Source organism: Rutidosis leptorrhynchoides, chromosome 10 (genome assembly GCF_046630445.1).
Source record: "Rutidosis leptorrhynchoides isolate AG116_Rl617_1_P2 chromosome 10, CSIRO_AGI_Rlap_v1, whole genome shotgun sequence".
Classification (NCBI taxonomy): domain Eukaryota; kingdom Viridiplantae; phylum Streptophyta; class Magnoliopsida; order Asterales; family Asteraceae; genus Rutidosis; species Rutidosis leptorrhynchoides.
In genome coordinates, this window is record NC_092342.1 from 210,695,005 (window position 1) to 210,717,763 (window position 22,759).

Consider the following 22,759-nt stretch of genomic DNA (forward strand, 5'->3'; position numbering starts at 1 on the left):
CCAACCCTAGAGTGAGAAAGAGCTTAGAGAGAGAAAGCTCGATTTGGAGGAGAAGGAGTTGGATTCTCACCAAAGCTCGGGTATTAAAGTTGTTCATCTCGTTCATGGCTACGTTGTGGTAGTATTCGTAAGTTCTAACTCCGAGTTTTCATAGTTTGATTTAGTGTTCATAATTGGGGTTTTGATTTGGGTGTTCTTGAGTAAACCCACTAGTGGATAATTGGGTGATTGAGCTAGTAAATGGTGCTGATAACCATTGTTGATGGGTTTTGGGTTGGATGATGAAATTAATTAGTTGATAATCATGTTCGGGTGTTAATATCACTAGTTAACTTAGGTTATAAGTGATTAAATGTGTAAGCTTGCAAAATGGGTGTTTTGACTTGAGATTAGGTCAAAATGGGTTTTGTGTAAATTGATACAAGTAATATGTTTTGATGATGAAACCTTGAGTAAAATGAGTTGTTGGAACATAATCATTAGTCGATTGTGATTATAGGGTTTTCGTGTGAGATTTGACTTAGTCAAAGTGGAAGTAAGTGCTAATGGGTCGAAATTTGCACTTATGGTGTTTTGGGCATAAGCTAGAGTGTTTAGCTTATTTGTTTATGAATTACTTAGGTGATTTGCATTTAGACGTTTAGGAGCTCAAGCGGGATTGCTTTTCAAGTGATCGAGGTGAGTGGAATATTTATACGTTTATGTATATAATTTAGTTGCTTGTGTGCGGCATGGTAAGTGACATCCGTTAGGATTCACTTTTCGGGGACCACAATTGGGTGGGAAAATATAGTGAGTGATATCCGCATGGATTGCTCTTCGTTGGCTATATTTAGTTGCGATATGTGGTGAGTGATATCCGGAAGGAATAACTCTTTGTCGACCACGATTGGAGGTGAGGCATGTGACGAGTGATTAATGCTTGACCCATCACTCTTCGTCGGTCACATGTGTGACGATCCGGAAAATTTCGACAGATTTTAAATCGAACTCTCGATACGATTTAATATTTTTGACGCGATATAAAAAGTCTGATAGGTTGAGTCTCAAAAATTTTGAACTGTTTCATATATTCAATTGACATTCGATTATTCTCGATGATTCACGAACCATTATTTGTAAAAAAAGTGTGTATACATATAAATATAAATATAAATATAAATATATGTACATATAATAACTTAAAATAATAATATACGATATAATTAAATTGTTATATATATATATATATATATATATATATATATATATATATATATATATATATATATATATATATATATATATATATATATATATATATATATATATATATATATATATATATATATATATATATAGTATATTAAATATAATTATTTAATGATTGTAATACTCGTTGGACGTTTCGATTATTATTTAGAGAAGTTTAATTCGAACTTATGTGATTTTAAAATAAACGATGATCCGAAAATGAGTTATATGAATCATAGGCCTATTAAAAAATACATTTAGAAGCTAAATAATAAGTTTTAACACTTTTTATATTTTACCTAGGATCGAGCGATGACAGTTGAGTTAATTTTTATTTAATAATTTTAAATAGTTAATTATACAAGAATGACTTAAATAAATAAAGACATTTAATTTAAAATTTTAGGATATTTCGGAGGACTTTTATTCGCCACTAATTAAACACGAAATCCGGTCCGCAAAAGGAATAGTAGACGACGGCTAAGAATTCACACGTTTAAATTTTAGATTATATTATAATATTATTATATTATATAATTATATTCGATTGAATCTGTTAATTGATTGAAAAGAAAAGTAATTTGTTTGCTACTGTGCCTAATTGATAATTTGAGATTATGTTCTTCACTTAAATTCATCCACGATTCTTGTACATATATATTAATTATTATAATTATGATATTTATATTATGCCTCTTGACTTAAGCTAGTGTATTTTTCTCTCCACTTACAATCTTACGATTATATAGATATAGACAATGCATATATGAAAAATCACCACCACTTTCACTCTTGAATATCAAACACCACTTGCATTACAACTAATCAAACCACTTTCTGTCTCCTATCTTTTTCCTTCCGTCTCTTTCTTCTATTTATTCTTTTCATCTTTTCTTTATATATATAGATTGATTGATACACTAACATATACACATACACATACACATAGAGATATATATCACACTTGTTCTTCTTCCCTCCCTTCCTTCTATTTCTGTCGACACATAGCAACCCCCAGGCCACCTTCCTCCTGCAACCGTCATCACCACCATGACCAAACCTTTCACCACCTTTTATATCCGCACACCATCACCTCTATATATAGATATATACACGCGAATATACATAAACATCCTACAATCGCCTTCAAACACCATGAAATCGCCATCACTGATCAACCAACCGTCCGCTACTTGCTGCACCGTTTATTCTGTTCGAAATAAAACCAAACCATCACTTTTCTTTTTCTGTCATGAACAACCAACCTCCACCACCTGCAATATTTTATTTTTTTCGGTTTATCTCTGATCACCGAACATTTATCACCACCGTAAGGAACTGTGACTGCTACTGCAGATGTTTACTCTTTTAAACGAATTAACACACCCATTGAAGCCTTTCATCTTCTGTTACTGTCCCCTTGTACAAATACAGCAACACACCATCGAAAGCCTCCCTCAAAACCTGCTATAAATTCGATGTCTTTTGTTTATATTGCTGTTCAAACAGTAACTGCTACTGTACTGTTTTGTTTTTGTCGAACCAACATAAACACAACATACTTTTGGGCTTTGTAGATCCATTTAACGAGACAAAGGGACTAGGCTATAATGGATGTTATTATTAGGGTTTAGATAATTTAATAATATTGGACCGGATCAATAATAAGGTAAACGATTCTTATGATTCTATTAATTGTTCGATGGTAATTGAGGATTAGGAACAATATGGTGATGATAAAAAGAATGATGATTAATGGATGATGAAAAGATAATTAAGATAATGATAATTAGGATCATGATAATGATGATGATAGAGTGATAATGGTGATGATATACGATCATGAAAAAGATGATGATGATGATGATGATATAGGATGATCACGAGGATGTGATTATGGAGATGATTAGGAATACATGAAAACGACAATGATGAACAAGATGTTTGATTTGTTGGGTCAAAACCCATTTCATGTTTCTGTTAAAAAAACGAGAAGAAGAAGGAGAAAGAAAAATAGGATAAATATATTAAAGGCGATGGTTATATCAGAAAAACATAAGTGGACGGATGGTGAGGAGTGTGTGTTATACGAGAGGTCCCAGGTTCGAAACTAGACCTAGGCGACTGAATTTTTTTATAAAAGCTGGGCTCTTGTGATTGCTTGAGCCTGTTGGGTTGTTTTCCTTGGGCCACTTAAACTTGCAACTTAGGCCTTTTAAACTTTCTTAGTTGGGCTCCAAAAATCAAACCAGGCTTTCACTAAATTGGGTCGTGATCATTGTTATCAGATTGGGCTGAACAGTTTTCAGTTCAAGTAAATTAAGTTCGTTATATAAATAAAAAAAAACTGAATTGGATTGTTGGTTAAGGGGTGTTGATGGTGAGCGAGAGGTCACGAGTTTAAACCCGGACTTGGGCATTTTATTATTATTATTATTATTATTATTATTATTATTATTATTATTATTATTATTATTATTATTATTATTATTATTATTATTATTAATGTTATTAAAATGTTAAGGTTAGGTTTAAAAATAAAATTAAAGATTAAGTTTATGATTTAAAATAGGTTAATGATATGATTATGATTATTTAGAAAAAGTATCATTAAGTTTACGACAAATACTTAGTATTATTTTTGAAAATTATTAATATTATTATTATTAAAGCTATTATTATTATTATTATTATTATTATTAAGTATCATTATTATTATTATTATTAGAATTATCATTATTTTTATCATTATTATTTTATTATTCCTATTATTATTATTTTTAACATTAATATTATTATTTTTATATTATTATTATCATTTTTATTATTACTAGTATCATTATTATTTTTATAAAAACCATATTATTATTATTATCAATATTACTACTATTATTACAATAAAAATTAGTCATATAGAAATATACTTAACTAAACTATAGTAACATTTTTATTTATTTAAAGTATATAAAATAAATAAATTTAACTAAGTTATTAATGAAACACATAATTTATTAAAATAACGAGTATATCACTAATAATATATAAATTTGTTCGATTACCATTATATGTGTTAATATATATAAATGATATAGGTTCGTGAATCTGAGGCCAACCCTGCATTGTTCAGTTCCGTCGTATGCATATTTTTACTACAAAATATCGTATCGTGAGTTCTTTTGCTCCCTTTTACTCTTTATATTTTTGGGACTGAGAATACATGCGCTGTTTTTATAACTGCTTTACTAAATGCCTTTGAAATCTATATTTTTGGACTGAGATGCTTTTATAAATGTTTGACGAGTTAGACACAAGCAAAACATTCCTCGAATGAATTATTATGCAGACAGAAGTTCTGTGGAGTATTATTGAATTAGTTAGACGAGATAATTGCCACTAATTGTTGTGAATATTTTCCCCTGATTATTATTGCTTGGTAACCTAAGAATTAGAAACGGGTATGGCCCTAATTCACGCGAATCCTAAAGGTAGCTACCGGGTTTAACACCCCCATCCAGAATGTTCACCAGACGGAAGAGCTAGTGGGCGTGGTGTTTAGTACTTCGAAGTTTATATATTATACAGACGAGATGTTCTATTTTGGGGATATTATTGATGCGCATTATATGTTAAGGTCGGTTACCATGTTGAGCAATGAAATCAAAATGAATGTTATGTATCGAGAGAATGATTTTTATACACAGGTTATGTGTATTAGTTTTGTGCACGAGATATGTGTACGATTATTAAAAATCGCGAGGCAACCTACGGGGGAGACAAGGATACGAACCTACTCTGCCTAGCATTATGAAAAATGGTTTTGTACACGAGATATGTGTACTTTATTTAAATCTTGTGGTCTATCAAAATGATGAATTTTGTTGTTTATGTTAAACCTATGAACTCACCAATCTTTTGGTTGACACTTTTAAAACATGTTTATTCTCAGGTCTGAAAGAAATCTTTCTCTGTGCATTTGCTCATTTTTAAAGATATTACATGGAGTCGTTCATGGCATATAGAGGTCAGTACCTCGCAATGGGACCAGCTGTTGAAGACTTCGTCCAGGTGGATTAGGACGGGTCACTACAACATGTATGTGTTTGGTTATGTAGCGAGTGATTAATGGTTGACCTATAACTCTTCGTCGGCTACATGTGTGCGTTTGGTTATGTGACGAGCAATTAATGCTTGACCTATCACTCTTCGTCGGTCACATGTGTATGTTTGGTTATGTGGCGAGTGATTAACGTTTGACCTATCACTTTTTGTCGGCCACATATGTGTGTTGGGGTAAGTGGTGAGTGTTATCCGTTTGGGGATCCGCTCTTCGTTAGCCACTTATCGTAGGATGGTAAGCGGTTTCTCTTTTCGTCGGCAATCCTTGTGATTGAGGTAAGTGTTAACGTTTCAATTACACTTTTCGTCGGCCTCATGGTGCGTAGTGGTAAGTGGTTAACGTATTTGACCTACCGCTCTTCGTCGGCCACGTACGCGTTGCGATGGGTGGTGAGTGGTTAACGTATTTGACCTACCGCTCTTCGTCAGCCACCATCGAGTCGAATGTCGACATTGTGTATGTTAGGGTGTGTAAGTTTCACTAGCATTGTACGTATTTTGTTGTTGGCACGTATTATTGTTAAGATCTCTATGCTAATAGTGTTGACTTGTTGTACATACGATTATACGTTTATTGCGGTTTGCTAATGATTATTGTGTTGTTTGTGTAGGTGTATACAAGTGATTGAATTATGTATGTATGCATATAAGTATTGCATTCACTAAGCATTAGCTTACCCTCTCGTTGTTTACATTTTTAGGTTCGGAGGCGGATGTGGCAAGGGTATGCTCGGGATTAGATGATTTCCCCTTTTGATGCTTGCTTGGATTACTTTTGGTTTCGACTTAGGATTGGGTAGTTTATCCCCAAACATCATGCTTGTAGTTGTGTTTAGAACTTAAACTCATGTAGTCGAAAACTTGTATTTTGTACGAAAGTCGTAAAACGTCCGATGTGGGCCCGGTTTCGTAAAACTTGTTTTATTATTGAAACGTGTTAGTTTTACATATTATAAAATGTTGTGAAAATCGTTTAGCCTAAAAGTGTCGGGAAGTGTGAGATCTTTTAACAAAAAATGGATATTTTGGACAGCGGGCTGCCAGAACCTGTGCGCGCCGCGCACCCTACCTGTAATAAAAAAATTTATTTCGCATATTTCGGTTGGATAACGGGTTGGGTTGTTACATCAAGGATGCTCCATCTTCATCGGCTTTACATCATATGGTTGTAATTGGCGGCACCTTTTTTGAGAAAGCAAAGAAAGATTTCAAAGATGTTTAGGTTGAAGGAAAATTTCTTAACCCAAAGACGTCTACAAAACAAAAGAGAAAGTATAGGGTCAGGAAAGTTCACTGGGAGAGATGAGAAAATTTAATGTTAATGGCATGTGAGGTTTTTGTGTTTATTTTAGTAGGTGGTTGCTTTGTGCTTTGTTATTAGTATTGTGGCTGTAGTTTGTTTTATATTGTTGTTCGGCTTTGGTGTAGGTTCTTCGCATGTTGCTGACTTTAGTGAGGCTTGTGTTGTTTTTCGCTTTTTCTCGGTTGTAGTAGTGCCTTGTGGCTTTGGTGTTGTATTCGTTTACGAGTCTTACTCATTTGGATGAAGTTGCGCGAGTTCTTATATAGTTATAGTTTTTTAGAAGAAAAAAAAATGAGAGTTGGATGGATGGATGGTTGGATGGATGGATAGATGAATGGATGGATGGATGGATGGATGGATGGATGGATGGATGGAGCACTTGATGATTTTGCACATACTTTCTTATTCCACGAGAGACACCAACTGGCTGCAATCTAATTGGATAATGCCGAAAATCGATAAGCTTCGTGTCCTTGTTGAAATTAAGTAACACGATTCTCTGGCATAATGATAGTTTAACCTGCAATATGTGTTCCAACATTAAAAATAAAAGCTATTGATAAACATACAAACATAATATAAAAAATATACACTCACTGTATTAATGTCGATGGCAGGAAAGATGTTTTGAAACATTATAGTCACCAGCTTCAATGTTGCTCCCCGGTCCCAAAACCAGACAACACAATCTAAATAAAAAAGTAAAACCTTAAATGATGAAAAAAAGTATTGATAATGCTAAAAACAAACAAATATTTCATAGCATTATCCTTCCTGAAAGACAAGCTTTTAGTTGCAATTGTTCTATTTTTATGTAATATTCGTTTAAATAAATAAGTGTGAAGACAAAAGAAGAAAACGACGATTTGAAGACGCAAATGACCAAAAAGCTCAAATGTACAAGATACAATCCAAGTGGTTCAATTTATTGATGAATAATTTCTAAAAATGACAAAAGTACAAGCTGCGAAACGCTAAGTACAAGATATCTAAGCATACGAAAAAGCGTTCGAAAATCCGGAACCGAGACATGAACCGAGCATCAACGCGCGAGTCAACGGAGCTAAAATTACAAGTCAACTATGCACAAGAATATAATATAATATATATATATATATATATATATATATATATATATATATATATATATATATATATATATATATATATATATAATTATATATATATATATTATATATATTTATTAATTATGTCGACAAGCAAATGGCCAAAAATTGGTGAGCTGGAATCCGAAGCTCTGCACTCGCGGAGCTGTGAGGCACAAAAGCTCCGCACTCGCGGAGCAGCCAAATTCAAAATCTGCCTATAAAAGGCACAAGCTTCTGCCGAATCCATAACCCATTTTTATATCTATCTCTCTCAATTTATATTTATATTTATATTTTATAATTTTAATTTTAATTTTAAGTTAATAGTAATAAGGTTATTGTAAGAATGTTTTAAGGTTTCGTAAGTCGGAACTCTGTGCGTGTAACGCTACGCGATTAAATACCACTTTAAGCTATGTTCTTCCTTTTTAAATTAATGTCTCGTAACTAAGTTATTATTATGCTTATTTGAGCTGAAGTAATCGTGATGTTGGGCTAAAATATTAAGACGGGGTTATTGGATTTTGTACCATAATTAGGGTTTGGACAAAAGACCGACACTTGTGAACATTGGACTATTGACTATTAATAGGTGGGGGGTATTGTCTAATTGAATGATAATTCATTGGAACCTGTTGAACCTATCTTCAAATTACTTAAACTAATATTTATTAAAATGATTACGAATGTCCTATTTAGTGACATTTATACGACATCGTTTACAATCATTTAATTAATCAATTGGATTGGGTAATTGATTATTCATTATGGCCAAAGTGAATAAATTAATGTATCATGGACTAATTAAAACAGGGGTGGATTACATACAAGGATAATTGGTGTAATTATTAACAAAGTATTAAAACCTTGGATTACATGCAGTCGATAACCTGGTGTAATTATTAACAAAGTATTAAAACCTTGTTACAGTTCGAATCGCTAATTAGTTGGAATATTTGACTTCGGAAATAAGGTTAATTTGACGAGCATTTTATAATTATGACCGATGGACTATTTTGGACAAAAACCAGATAGGTATCAAATATACCAGGACAAAGTACAATGAACCCGGGTAACAATTAATTAAAATCAAAACGTCAAACATCATGATTACGGAAGTTTAAATAAGCATAATTCTTTTATTGTATTTCTCATCGCAATTTTATTTTCTGTTATTTTATTTATCGTCATTTATTTATCGTTATTTATTTTACGCACTTTAATTATTGTCATTTATCTTTACGCTTAAAAATATAAAATCAACAAACCGGTCATTAAACGGTAAAAACCCCCTTTATAATAATATTACAATATATAATTATATATATTTTATACAAATATAGTTGTTAAAAATATAGTACGTAATCGCTAGCTCCCTGTGGAACGAACCGGACTTACTAAAAACTACACTACTCTACGATTAGGTACACTGCCTATAAGTGTTGTAGCAAGGTTTAGGTATATCCCATCTATATAAATAAATAAAACTTGTATCATATTACGCCGTATTTCATATTAAAAATAATACTATTTCATACTACACCTCACACACATCAAGTTTTTGGCGCCGCTGCCGAGGACTCGGTGAAATACGCCATATTTTTGTAAACTATATTTTTGTAAAAATATATTATTTCTTATTTCGTAAAAATATTTTGTTTTCGTAGTAAGTGTTAAAAAATTATAAAGAATATATATATATATATATATATATATATATATATATATATATATATATATATATATATATATATATATATATATATATATATATATATATATATATATATATATATATATATATATAAGATTGTCTTTAAAAAGTTTTTTTTATTTAGATTTTAAAATATAAATTTATTTTTATTAAATTATCTATCTTTTACATTGTAAAAAAAAAAAAAAAAAAAAAAAAAAAACCCGAACGATTTTGAGCCTACAACAACAACTGAACCTGCATACTCCGCGATCACGGAGACAAACTGACAAAATACCACGCGATCGCGTAGGCCTGTCTGACAGGAAACCTTAAACGTATTTAATGCGAAATTAGGGTTTAGTTTAATATTAATTAATTTAATTAGGGTTTATTAAATTAATATTTATTTTTAGTTTTAGTTTTAATTTGTTTTATTAAGTTTAATTATTATTAGCATTTATATAGATTAATACTTTTATAAAAAAAATAATATAAAAATAATATTTTTATAAAATTTTATTTTTATCATATTTAGATTATATTCTTTTATAATTTGTATCTTTTTATTATTTAGTACGTAGTCTTTATAATTATCGTTCGTAATATATAGTTTTAAGCTTAGTATTTTACCGTAGTATTTCTAGATTTTTAGGCTTTCCCGTAAAATCCTTAAGTGCTTTTCTTTAGATTAAGATTTAGGCGCTTTAGAATTTTACGATGCAGTTTATAAATTTTAGTGCCTTTTTAAGTAATTGGAGTTTTCCATTTAGAATTCCTTTTAAGCTTTAATACCTTTAGACGCAATCTTTAATTTTTAGTTTTTAGACTTTTAAGTTTCGACGTTTTTTTTCTTATTTTTATTTTTCGAAGTTTTTCGACGCACTCTTTTTCTTTCTCATTTCTACGCTCTAGATTTTTAGGACATAGATTTTTATCTTCTTTAAATTTCGACGAAAAATTATTTTAAGCGGTTAAATTGATAGACATCCAAAATTTTCTGCTTCGTAGTAATAGTTGGATTTTTTAGTGGCTGAGTTGTGGATTTTTCGACTTAAAGGATCCTGGCTCCCTGCTGCATCTTTTGGCTATTCGAAACACGGGCAAAAGCAGAAAAGTCTATTAATTTGATAACTTTAATAATTTTTATCTTTATAACTAATAGGATATTCAGTGAATGCACCGAGCAAAACGTTCACCACCTTTCATACGTTCACCACCCGTAACTCGATCATGACATCTAGCCAATATTATCGCCGTTGATTTTTCTTTAGAATCATCATCTAGTCGAACATGTACTCCTACTCGAATTTCCGATAATCCATCTTTTGAACCCGATTTCACAATTGAGAACCCTCAGGATATTCAAGGACAATTCCAAGATCCAGAACCACTAATCATTCCTCCTGAACTACAAACCGTTAAATCAGAATCCTCTAGTGATTCGTATTCAACAATTTCAATTATGAAAGTAACGGAACCTCAAAGTATGGAAGACCGAATGAGAGCCACACGCACTGGCCAAGGACACGCCATTATTAAGCCAGACATTAATGCGCCAGATTATGAAATCAAAGGACAAATCCTACACATGGTAACAAATCAATGCCAATATAGTGGTATGCCAAAAGAAGATCCAAACGAACATCTTCGAACCTTTAATAGGATCTGTACTCTATTCAAAATCAGAGAAGTTGAGGATGAACAGATCTATCTCATGTTGTTTCCCTGGACTTTAAAGAGAGAAGCCAAAGATTGGTTAAAATCGTTACCTGAAGGGGCGATTGACACATGGGATCTTTTAGTTGAGAAATTTCTTAAAAGATTCTTTCCGGCATCTAAAGCCGTAAGACTTCAAGGAGAAATTGTTACGTTCGCACAAAAGGCAAATGAAACTCTATATGAGGCGTGGACAAGATTTGGAAAGTTGTTGAGAGGATGTCCTCAGCATGGTTTAGATGCTTATCAAATAGTACAAATATTCTATCAAGGTTGCGATGTTACTACACGAAAAGACATCGACACGGCAGCTGGTGGTTCCATTATGAAGAAAACCGCAACCGAAGCTCACAAAATTATTGATAACACAGCTTCCCACTCGCATGAGTGGCATCAAGAAAAAGATATCTTTCGTTCATCTAAAGCGGCTAGAGCCGATTCTAGCCATGACTTTGATTCTGTTTCCGTAAAAATAGATGCTTTCGAAAGACGAATGGAAAAGATGACTAAAGATATTCACGCAATACGAATCAGTTGTGAGCAATGCGGTGGACCACACTTAACGAAAGATTGTCACATTGAACAAACGATGGAACAACGAGAGAATGTTTCCTATATGAACCAAAGGCTGGGAAATAATTATCAAAATAATTATCAACCGCCAAGGCCAAACTTTAATCGAAATCAAAACATTCTTTACAATCCAAATGGACCCAACAATAACTCGTACAACCAACAAGGTCCGAATAACCAACCAACTCAAAACAACACTTTCAATCAACAAAGACCTGGCTTATATAAACCACCACAACAAACCAAAGAGAAAAAGCCAAATCTGGAAGAAATGATGGCAAAGCTAATGGAATCTCAAACACAATTTATTACATCTCAAACCCAAACAAATGAGAGGTTTGATCAGTCATTAAGAACTCAACAAGCTTCCATTTTGAATCTAGAAAAACACGTAGGTACTCTTGCTAGCTTAATGAGTAACAAGGAACGAGGAAAGCTACTGATTGGTACTGAAGTAAATCCTCGGAATGAAAACGTTAACATGGTGTCAAAAAATTCTGAAAAACCAGCATCAGAAGATGAGAAGGTATTCGATGTGAGTAACAATGAAGAAGTTACAACACCACCATCACCACCCGAGTATGTAAAGCCAGTGGTGGCACCATACAGACAACCCATCCTATTTCCAAGAAAAGGAGTTGAGTATGAGCAAATGATAGGTAAAAAAGTTTGTGATACCTCTGGAAAGAAGAAGAAGAATAAGAAAGTGCAAGAAACAAAAACCGTAAAAGTAAACCCGGTGAAGACAGTTCCACCGAAACCTCCACCTAAGTTGGGTGATCCGGGTGAATTTATTGTTCCTTGTCTACTTAGTGATTGTGTCATGTATGATGCACTAGCAGATTTAGGTGCGAGTGTGAGTGTTATGCCTCTTTCCTTATATAAGAGATTAGGAGTAGGTGAGTTAAGTCCAACGAAAATGAGTGTTAGACTCTTTGATCAAACCATTAAGCACCCAGTTGAAATTGCTGACAACTTACCCGTTCAAGTAGGTAATTTAACCTTTCTAGTCGAATTTATTGTCATTGACATATAAGAGGACTCAAACATTCCTCTAATTTTAGGTCGACCATTTTTAGCGTCCACCGAGGCGTTCATTAATGTAAGAGAGGGTAGAATGACACTTAGTGATGGTGACAAATCGATCACCTTTATGAGTCGAAAGTCTAAATCTCCACCAACCAAAACCGTTGAACCAATAAAAATGATCGATGAGAAGCATATTATTTTACCAACTCCAACGGTAGTGCTTAACAATAATAAAACGCCTAAGTGTGGGGAAGATGAAGTAACACCTAATGATGACTTGATAACAAAGAACCCCGTTGTTGATGCGAAATTAAATGACCCCGTTATTAACAGTTCAATGAAGAAACTTATTAAACATATTCGTGATGCTAGAACCAAGGGGAACTTTAAGTTATGTAACCGGTTAGTATCCAATCTATCGCCTAAAGAAAAGGTGAAACTAGTTGAATTTGTGGATATTACACAGGAATCCGACCAATGGCTTAAAGCAAAAGTCACAGATATGCAAGTTGATTATGGTCCAAAAGAAATTGATGATGAAGTTAATCACAATTTTGACACCACAACTACCTAAGTGTGGAGAGATTCAAATGTTCTAAGAAAAAAATGCTGTCTAGAGTTAGTTGTTCTGTTCTCGTGTAGTTCCGAGAATGGAATCCGATTGGTCTTTTTCACTAGCAGACACTAAAGAACTAGTTTTCTCCCCCCCATTCTAATTTTTTTTAGGTTTTGTATAAAATTAATATGCATTTTAAATTTAAGTTTTGTGTGAATTTAAAAAGAAAATTTACTTTATTTCTTTAAGTTAAAAAATTGATTTCTAAAATTCGTTGTAAGTTAAAGACTAGGTCATGGAACCGAAATTGCTTTACCCGAGGGCGGGGCGAAAAATTTTATTATCATTATTTTAATATTATTGATCTAAAGTATGCAAAATATATATATATATATATATATACATATACATATATACATATATATATATATATATATACATATATATATATACATATTATATTATATGTTTGTAGTTTATCTTATGTATAAAACAGGGTAAAACAGCTCATTTTCAAAGACCGACATTAAAGTTCAGCAAAAGCTACTAATTTTGACGACAAGACGTAAAATATCAAATGTGATATAAAACAATATGTTTGCAAACTCAGTATTTTTAACCATTTTTCTACGCTAATCACCCTCATGAATTTAAATTTTTACTGATTTCTTGTAAATGAGGGCATTGCAAGATCTCAAGTGTGGGGAAGGGTTATAAATTCTCTCGGGTTTACACTTAGTTTAATTGCCAAAATTTTGTGAAAATTTAAAAAATTTTCAACTAAATGAACTCAAAATCATGTTTATACATATTTATGAACGATAAAACTAGGTGTTAATGCCGAAATTATTGTTACCTCGGAGAAAACATAAATGGAGAAACCACCCAAAACAGTTGAATTCATTTAAAATGGAATAGAAGAGAATAAAAAGGCAAAGAAAGAAATTTAAAAGCTAAGTGTGGGAAGAATGCACCGAGTTATTTAAATCACATATCACATATTTTTGTACATAGATTACCGCAGGTACTTTTGCTTTGGACTAAACTAATCAGTTTTACCCGATTTATTGTAATACCTTTGAAAGAATAGATGGATCTACACGATGAATCAATTCCATCATTAAAAGGAAGTAAAGTCTTCCGAAAAAGACACGCGCTTCTTGATTTAGGTCAAGAAGTTGTCGTCCAGATCAGCTGTAGGTTGACAAAAAATCTAGAAAAGTCATCTTTAAAATCAGTAGGAAATCCACGGACCTCAGCATCAAACAGGGTCGCCAATTGGTCAGATTTATCCTAACCATGAGAAAGATTTATATCATAAAATGGGGAGGGCGCCGTGCAAATTAGCTTGATAAGACTAATGAATCAGACCCCTAGAAAGGATAATCTCCTTAAAGATTAAAAATCAACTTTTAAGGCTGATATTACTCAATCCTCGAGATTGACCTTAAAGATTGAGAATTCAAACTCATGGAATTCAATGATATCTAAACTCGAACTTGAACGAGAAAATATTTTGATCAAATTAAATCCGATTTGTTTTCTGAAAACCCTATTTTCATTGCGTTCATTACCATTGAACGTAAAATCCTAAGAATTCACTGAAATTCATTAGGTCACCTGAACCAAATCGGGTGTCAACCGTAAGAACAGTGGTTGCATAGCATGGTCGAAGACAGGACCTTGTGCTAGACTGAAAAAATTATAGGGTGATTTTTACTATTTCTCCTACAAAGGATAGTAATTGCATCCGACACGTTGTGGATCATGAACATCTGCATGTCATTAGACATTGCCTTAACAGTTACTTGTTCATCGCTTTCCTTTACAACTGGAAGGTAGTTTATCGAAAAGTAATATACGGAGCAAGTATACCGGACGTGTTGCTTTCCTAATATAAGGATTAGCATGTGGGTGACACAAAACCATAAGTTTTGAGCTAAAATTTTCAAATCTGAAACCCACAAAACCCACAAAAATATTTTGTAAACACCGGTGAAGGGTTATTCCGGAAAAATTATCTAGGGTAAAAGCTAGAATGAATTTTCAAAAGATCAAATGTTTTCATAAAGATCCAATTTCTTAAAGGATCTAAATTTTCATAGTCATGTGGGACTGTAAACCATATCGTTACTATCATTGTTTATACCATCGTATTAAAATCACCGATGTATAAAGTGTAAGAATAAAAAAAGTGATTCGACTGAAGTGTGATTTAGTTTCAAAGTTCTGTATTGCTTGAGGACAAGCAACGTTCAAGTGTGGGGATATTTGATAATGCTAAAAATGAACATATATTTCATAGCATTATCCTTCCAGAAAGACAAGCTTTTAGTTGCAATTGTTCTATTTTTATGTAATATTCGTTTAAATAAATAAGTACAAAGGCAAAAGAAGAAAACGGTGATTTGAAGACGCAAATGATCAAAAAGCTCAAATGTACAAGATACAATCCAAATGGTTCAATTTATTGATGAATAATGTCTAAAAATGACAAAAGTACAAGCCGCAAAACGCAAAGTGCAAGATATCTAAGCATACGAAAAAGCGTTCGAAAATCCGGAACCGAGGCATGAACCGAGCATCAACGCGCGAGTCAACGGAGCTAAAATTACAAGTCAACTATGCACAAGAATATAATATAATATATATATAATTATATAAATCTATAACCTATAATAATTCGTATGCATTTGCCACGTGGCTTTCCAGTAATTACCCTCTAATTACTTTGTCAATTAACTTACGTACTGCCATTTGTCCTTCTCCCATTCGTTAATTTTTTAAACCAACCATCTAACTCTAATTCTCTCTTTGAATCCATAATCCATCCATCGCTATTGTTCTTCAATTAGGGTTCCCTTATTCAACCATCGACTGCAACATCCAACAATTCACATGATAAATTATTCAATTAAAATGTCGATTTCACTAATCTACTTTACGGGTTCAGATTCGGAATTTCTTATTTCAAAAACTTCTTTAGGCAAAGTAGATAACAGGATCGATCTTGGTGTTATATAGAGCCGCACGTGATTCAATTTTTCAGGTATTTTACATTTAAATAAATGAACAATTCATTTTCTGTTATCCTGATTTGAATATTAGAAAGAGGGATTAGGGTTATATCGTCTATTTCTTATCCGTTCGCTATGTTCGATTGCAATGTAACCCTAGGTTTTCATGCTCCGTTAGTTGTGTTTGATTGTGATGTAACCTGACAGTTTTTTTCCTATTAGATTCGGTGGTTTTATTTTCTGGTTTTTGAGATTAAAGATAAAGATGAAATTGTTTTGAGGATGTAGTTGTTGTAAGCCCTAATAGCACTGTAAGTATTTTCGATTTTTTAAATATTTTTTTTTCAAATTCAGCCCATGTTTGTGCTTTGTTTGCAAAATGAGATAAATAGTGTAAGCAGAATTGAAGATCAGAGCATTGTTAATCTTCTAGGTTATGCATCTCAACCAAACAACCACAATAACTGTGGTCGTTTTGTGTTTTTATAATTGTTGTTTTCTATTGTACATAGTCTTTTAAGCAAAATTACTGTTTTGTTATTCTTAAACAGAGTCAACAGATAAAAGTATTGAATTGAATTTTTTTATACGTGACAATCTTGATGGCAATTTAGACCCATAAGATCTTTTAAGTTGTTGTAAAGTTTGTAGTTGTTATTATGTGTTGACTGCAAATTGGTAGCATTTTAGTGCTGGTGGTAGGACAAGTTGTATAGGAGTTTAGGTCATTGGAGAGTGTTCTAACCAATCGTTAACTACCAGTGTGCCCAAATCATTTGTATCTGGAGTGGTATCACAAAGATAACCTGCGAGACGTGAGTATTTAAGAAACCGTAGTCGTTTAGGTAAGTTGCTTCATGGTTATTTTTTAGAAGTCATCTCTAAATATGTTTCACCCTCTTTAACTAATCCGGTCCATTCCGAAGATCCCTTTACAGGTATTCCCTCCTATTTATATCGCTTCTTCGGATATATGCTATTTTGTTAGTTTTAGTCACCTTGCAATGGATGTTCGTTTAGTGGCAGTATGTATATACAGAATGAATGGCCTTTGGATATTTTTTCTGATTTGGTATTATTGTTGACAGAGTGTGTATTTATTTTTTACTAAGCTTAGCTATTGTTGATATATGTGTTAATGACATTTATATATGTGTGTTGAGAATGATGACTGACTTTATCAAGTTATGCCAACTATATTACGATATAAATTATAGATTTATAGTTGAAGGCTAAAGTATATATGAGAATGTAATGATTTGCTTTGCTTGAATAGCTTCATATATGGTTGGATTATGGTTAGATGACGTTACAATACAATGTATTATTTGTCTAAGATAGCTTCATATGTATGTATACTGTACATCTATCCTTTTTTATGTTTCCGTTCATAAGTCTTAAATTTTCAGTATGTGAGCAATCCACATTGGTTTCCTCCATACTTTTCTTTATCTATTAGTTCGTGCCTTATTTAGGAAAATATTTTCTTATTTTCTTTACACTTGTGTGTTTACATTAGTTACGCAGGACTTGAAACCACGTTTCCATTCATCACGTTTTCATGGATCAGATGAGGCTGAAGATAATGTATGTTTCTGGAATACTAATCACCAAGAGTTGATTTTCGTTAGATAATTAAATCACAGAGGTGGCACTTTCAACCCATATACTTCAGCATGGGTTCTGTTGGGTTGTCTTATATTGGGTCAAACCAAAATTTCTTAAAGGAGAATTGGTCAAGGGGTTGGAAAATCTAAATTACGAGTGTAATGTAACAATAGTGTTTCTGGTGTAATTTTAAACACATTATTAACTAAAAAGGTCTAACAAAGTTAGCGGTTCAACCTAAATTGTTACATAATGTTGACCCGTTATGACCCAAGTCTATTGTGGCCGTTACCTATCTTAGCCATTGTGTATCCTTTAAGTAGGTTCAATCAGATCAAATGTGGTGCTTTGTAGTGCTGCTGCCTTGGATATAATCTCTAATGTGTTTGGAGATGAGATTCTTCCTACTTTAATGCCTTTTGTCCAAGTAAATGTTTTAATATTAGAACGTACATCTCACCTAAAAATAATATTAGATTTGGTCATTATTAATGATGCTATTTGAATCTGGGTCAGTTTTGGCTCATAAATATTAGTATGAGTCAAAGGTACTCCTGCTGTTGGATCTTGGGTCAAGATTATCTCATTTTTAATGTTTTGGGTCAACTTTACAACTGCACATTTGGTTTGGGTCAGTATCGCTGTTACTCTTGGAATTTTGGTCAATTTTGGCTTATAATTAATTATATGAGTCTAAGATAGTGTTGTTGTTAGGATTTTGGTCTATGTTGATATTATAATGGGTTAGATCAGAGCTATGTTTGTAACATTATCTTCACATATATACCAACATATCTCAGCTGGAATGGGTTGTTTTGAGAGCTGCAATAGGAATTTGGTTCGAATTAAGTTTCACGAGTTCGTTGGAATAGGTTCTAATACTTATTTGGGTCAAGCTTAGGTTTATATAACTGGTTTGGTGATTATGGGTCAAGTTTTGGTTTAAATATATGGTTCATGTTGTGGACAGGGAAATTGTTATTGTTATCCATTTCAGCATGAGGAATCGAGGTGGTTAACGTGTATCATTTTGTGTAGGATGATGGGTTCTGTGTGAGATATAGTGGTCTCAGTCTTAGGCACTGAGCAGCTCGGTGCAGCTGCAGCTCATTGTAAGCTTGATCCCATGGTGGCTAATTTCATGAAAGTTTTGTGTAGTGAAGAGAATAACCATTTACCATAATCATTATCAAACAAATTGATAGGTACTTGATTTTTTCCAAAATGATTTACATATTTTGTTATTATTTTTTATTTATCACGTTTTAATTTTATACTACTTTATTCTACTTTATCCTACAATGGTATAATCAAATATAAACATATTATATAGTTTAAAATCTATATAGTATGTTTTTTTTACAATCGTTCTCATTCGTACAAAACTCGTAGATATCTAGAATCGTTGTAGGTTGACCGACCTTTGAGGAAAACCCATCTAAAGATGTATCCTTAAGCTAAGTTGGGTAATGGTCGAAAGGGTCCAAATGAGCACTTCTTTTTGGAGCATCGAAAAGATGTAATTTGCAAAGGCCGTGTTTTAGATGTACCAATTGTGGTTAGAATTCTAATCTGTATGTGTACTTCACTACAAAAAATATCAATTATGAAGGCTTTCTTTAATGTAATTGTATCATAGATATAATAAGTATCGATACTGATGTTGGTGTGATCCAATGGACATTTGGATTGATACAACTACTCAAAAAAAATATTATTGTATATATACTATAACTACTCAGAATTAATACAATCTTTTTTAGCCGCGGTGCAACGCACGGGCTATTAAAGCTAGTTATATATATATTATATATATTTATTAATTATGTCGACAAGCAAATGGCCAAAAATTGGTGAGCTGGAATCTGAAGCTCCGCACTCGCGGAGCTGTGAGGCATAAAAGCTCCGCACTTGCGGAGCAGCCATATTCAAAATCTGCCTATAAAAGGCACAAGCTTCTGCCGAATCCATAACCCATTTTTCTATCTATCTCTCTCAATTTATATTTATATTTATATTTATATTTTATAATTTTAATTTTAATTTTAAGTTAATAATAATAAGGTTATTGTAAGAATATTTTAAGGTTTCGTAAGTCGGAACTCTGTCCGTGTAACGCTACGCGATTAAATACCACTGTAAGCTATGTTCTTCCTTTTTAAATTAATGTCTCATAACTAAGTTATTATTATGCTTATTTGAGCCGAAGTAATCGTGATGTTCGGCTAAAATATTAAGATGGGGTTATTAGATTTTGTACCATAATTAGGGTTTAGACAAAAGATCGACACTTGTGAACATTGGACTATTGACTATTAATAGGTGGGGGTATTGTCTAATTGAATGACAATTCATTGGAACCTGTCGAATCAATCTTCAAATTAGTTAATCTAATAATTATTAAAATGATTACGAATGTCCTATTTAGTGATTTTTATATGACATCATTTACAATCATTTAATTAATCAATTGGATTGGGTAATTGATTATTCATTATGGCCAAAGTGAATAAATTAATGTATCATGGACTAATTAAAACAGGGGTAGATTACATACAAGGATAATTGGTGTAATTGTTAACAAAGTATTAAAACGTTGGATTACACGCAGTCGATAACCTGGTGTAATTATTAACAAAGTATTAAAACCTTGTTACAGTTCGAATCCCTAATTAGTTGGAATATTTGACTTCGGGAATAAGGTTAATTTGACGAGCATTTTATAATTATGACTGATGGACTATTATAGACAAAAACCAGATAGGTATCAAATAAACCAGGACAAAGGACAATGAACCCAGGTAACAATTAATTAAAATCAAAACGTCAAACATCATGATTACAGAAGTTTAAATAAGCATAATTCTTTTATTATATTTCTCATCGCAATTTTATTTACTGTTATTTTATTTATCGTCATTTATTTATCGTTATTTATTTTACGCACTTTAATTATTGTCATTTATCTTTACGCTTAAAAATATAAAATCGACAAACCGGTCAATAAACGGTAAAAACCCCCTTTATAATAATATTACTATATATAATTATATATATATATTATACAAATATAGTTGTTAAAAATATAGTACGTAATCGCTAGCTCACTGTGGAATGAACCGGACTTACTAAAAACTACACTACTCTACGATTAGGTACACTGCCAATAAGTGTTGTAGCAAGGTTTAGGTATATCCCATCTATATAAATAAATAAAACTTGTATCATATTACACCGTATTTCATATTAAAAATAATACTATTTCATACTACACCTCGCACACATCAAGTATGTACTTAAAATTGGAGTTACCAGAGGTGAGTTTTTAAACAAAACTTTCGAAACTCTTGGACTTAAAAGAGAATTAGCGATATCAACAGCTAACGAGTACTCCTGAATTTTAAACGTAAGAGTGGGACCCTGTGGCGTTCGTGCAACTCTCAAATAAGGAGAGTTTCCTGTTTTTGATAATAGAAGAAAATGAGTAACTCCCATTGGCCCTGCAACATTCAAGAAATCTCTAAGGTTGTTACCTTTCTTCTCCTGCAATTAACACCACCAGATAAATAAGTAACAAACGAAAGAGTTAAAAAAAACAATACATACAGTGAGATATTAATAGATAACGAGTATATATACCTTTAGGTTTAAAGCAGTATACGGAAGCATCATTTTGCGCAAATCAGCTTGTAATTGTTTAAGAGAACCAGGTAATTTCAACCTTGAAAAAAACAAAACTCTTGGTATTTTATCACCAGTTACAGGATCCACATTCTGTTGTGGTGGTTGCTTCTTTGCTGGCTTCACAAATCTCATCTTCTTTTTCTGATTCAAATATATATATTTTTTTGTAACTTTTTATATTATATAATCTACAATTACAATATGTAAGTATGAGTTTAAGCAAACGCACGTGCCAAATGTGTGATTACAACAGAACTAACTAAATGAAAGCTATGTGACCTGCTGATGATGGCGTAATGGAAAAAATGGAATGGACGTCTAACAGAATTAATTTGTTACTTGAGAAGTATAAATAGTCGATTGAATCACTGAAATAGTTAGCTTATGAAATGTGAATCAATTTCTCTCTAGTTCCTGTTGTAATCATTAAAAAAATCATTAAGACCAAATAAAGTTAAAACCATTGTTATTCAGGTGAATTTTTTTAGTTCAATACATATTTATACAAATCCAGATTAACATAACAGTAAACTAGTATCCATGCATTTTAATAAAGAATAAAAGCTTTATTAGCTGAAATCACTTACATTACAGATGCAAGCCATCTATGTATCGATAAATAAGTAAGTAACTCGGTGCCCTAAAACTCAAACTGCATTTAAACATACAAGTGATTGGTAAATGCAAAAATTAAGAAAGATGAATACGATTTGATGAAAAGTAAACGTGAAAATAGAGTTACATACCTGAATTCGATGTGTCTAAGAGAGGCAGAAATGAAGGATTTTGAAGGGGTTTTAAAGAGAAACCATGAACAAGGGCAGTGAGAGTTCGTTTAGAGAGTAATGGGGCTTTTAATGAGAGACGATGATTACGGGGTTTTGAAGTTGTCGTGATGATGAAGTCGATCAACGACGTGCACGTTGAAGGTTGTTGATGGTGTGCTGGATGGATCGCTAGGTTTAGATAGTGGTTTGATTGTTTCTGGGCCTCCTGTTTTAGGCCTTTATTTAGGCTCATCTGTTGATAAATTAGCTAAAAATGATTTGGGTTTGAGCCCCAAAGAAAATGAGCATCTTTTAAGACTAACTAATCGAGTTTGATTCTGTTCCATAGTTG

General features: G+C 32.4%; 1 non-coding gene and 1 pseudogene across 1 annotated transcript; both read right to left on the reverse strand.

Moving 5' to 3' along the window:
• Positions 1–2,610: 2,610 nt before the first annotated feature.
• Positions 2,611–22,245, reverse strand: LOC139870795 (peter Pan-like protein; annotated as a pseudogene).
• On the reverse strand, positions 11,304–11,410 carry LOC139874103 (small nucleolar RNA R71). The gene has a single exon (XR_011767808.1). It is a non-coding gene; the product is annotated as a small nucleolar RNA R71 (small nucleolar RNA).
• Positions 22,246–22,759: the final 514 nt, after the last annotated feature.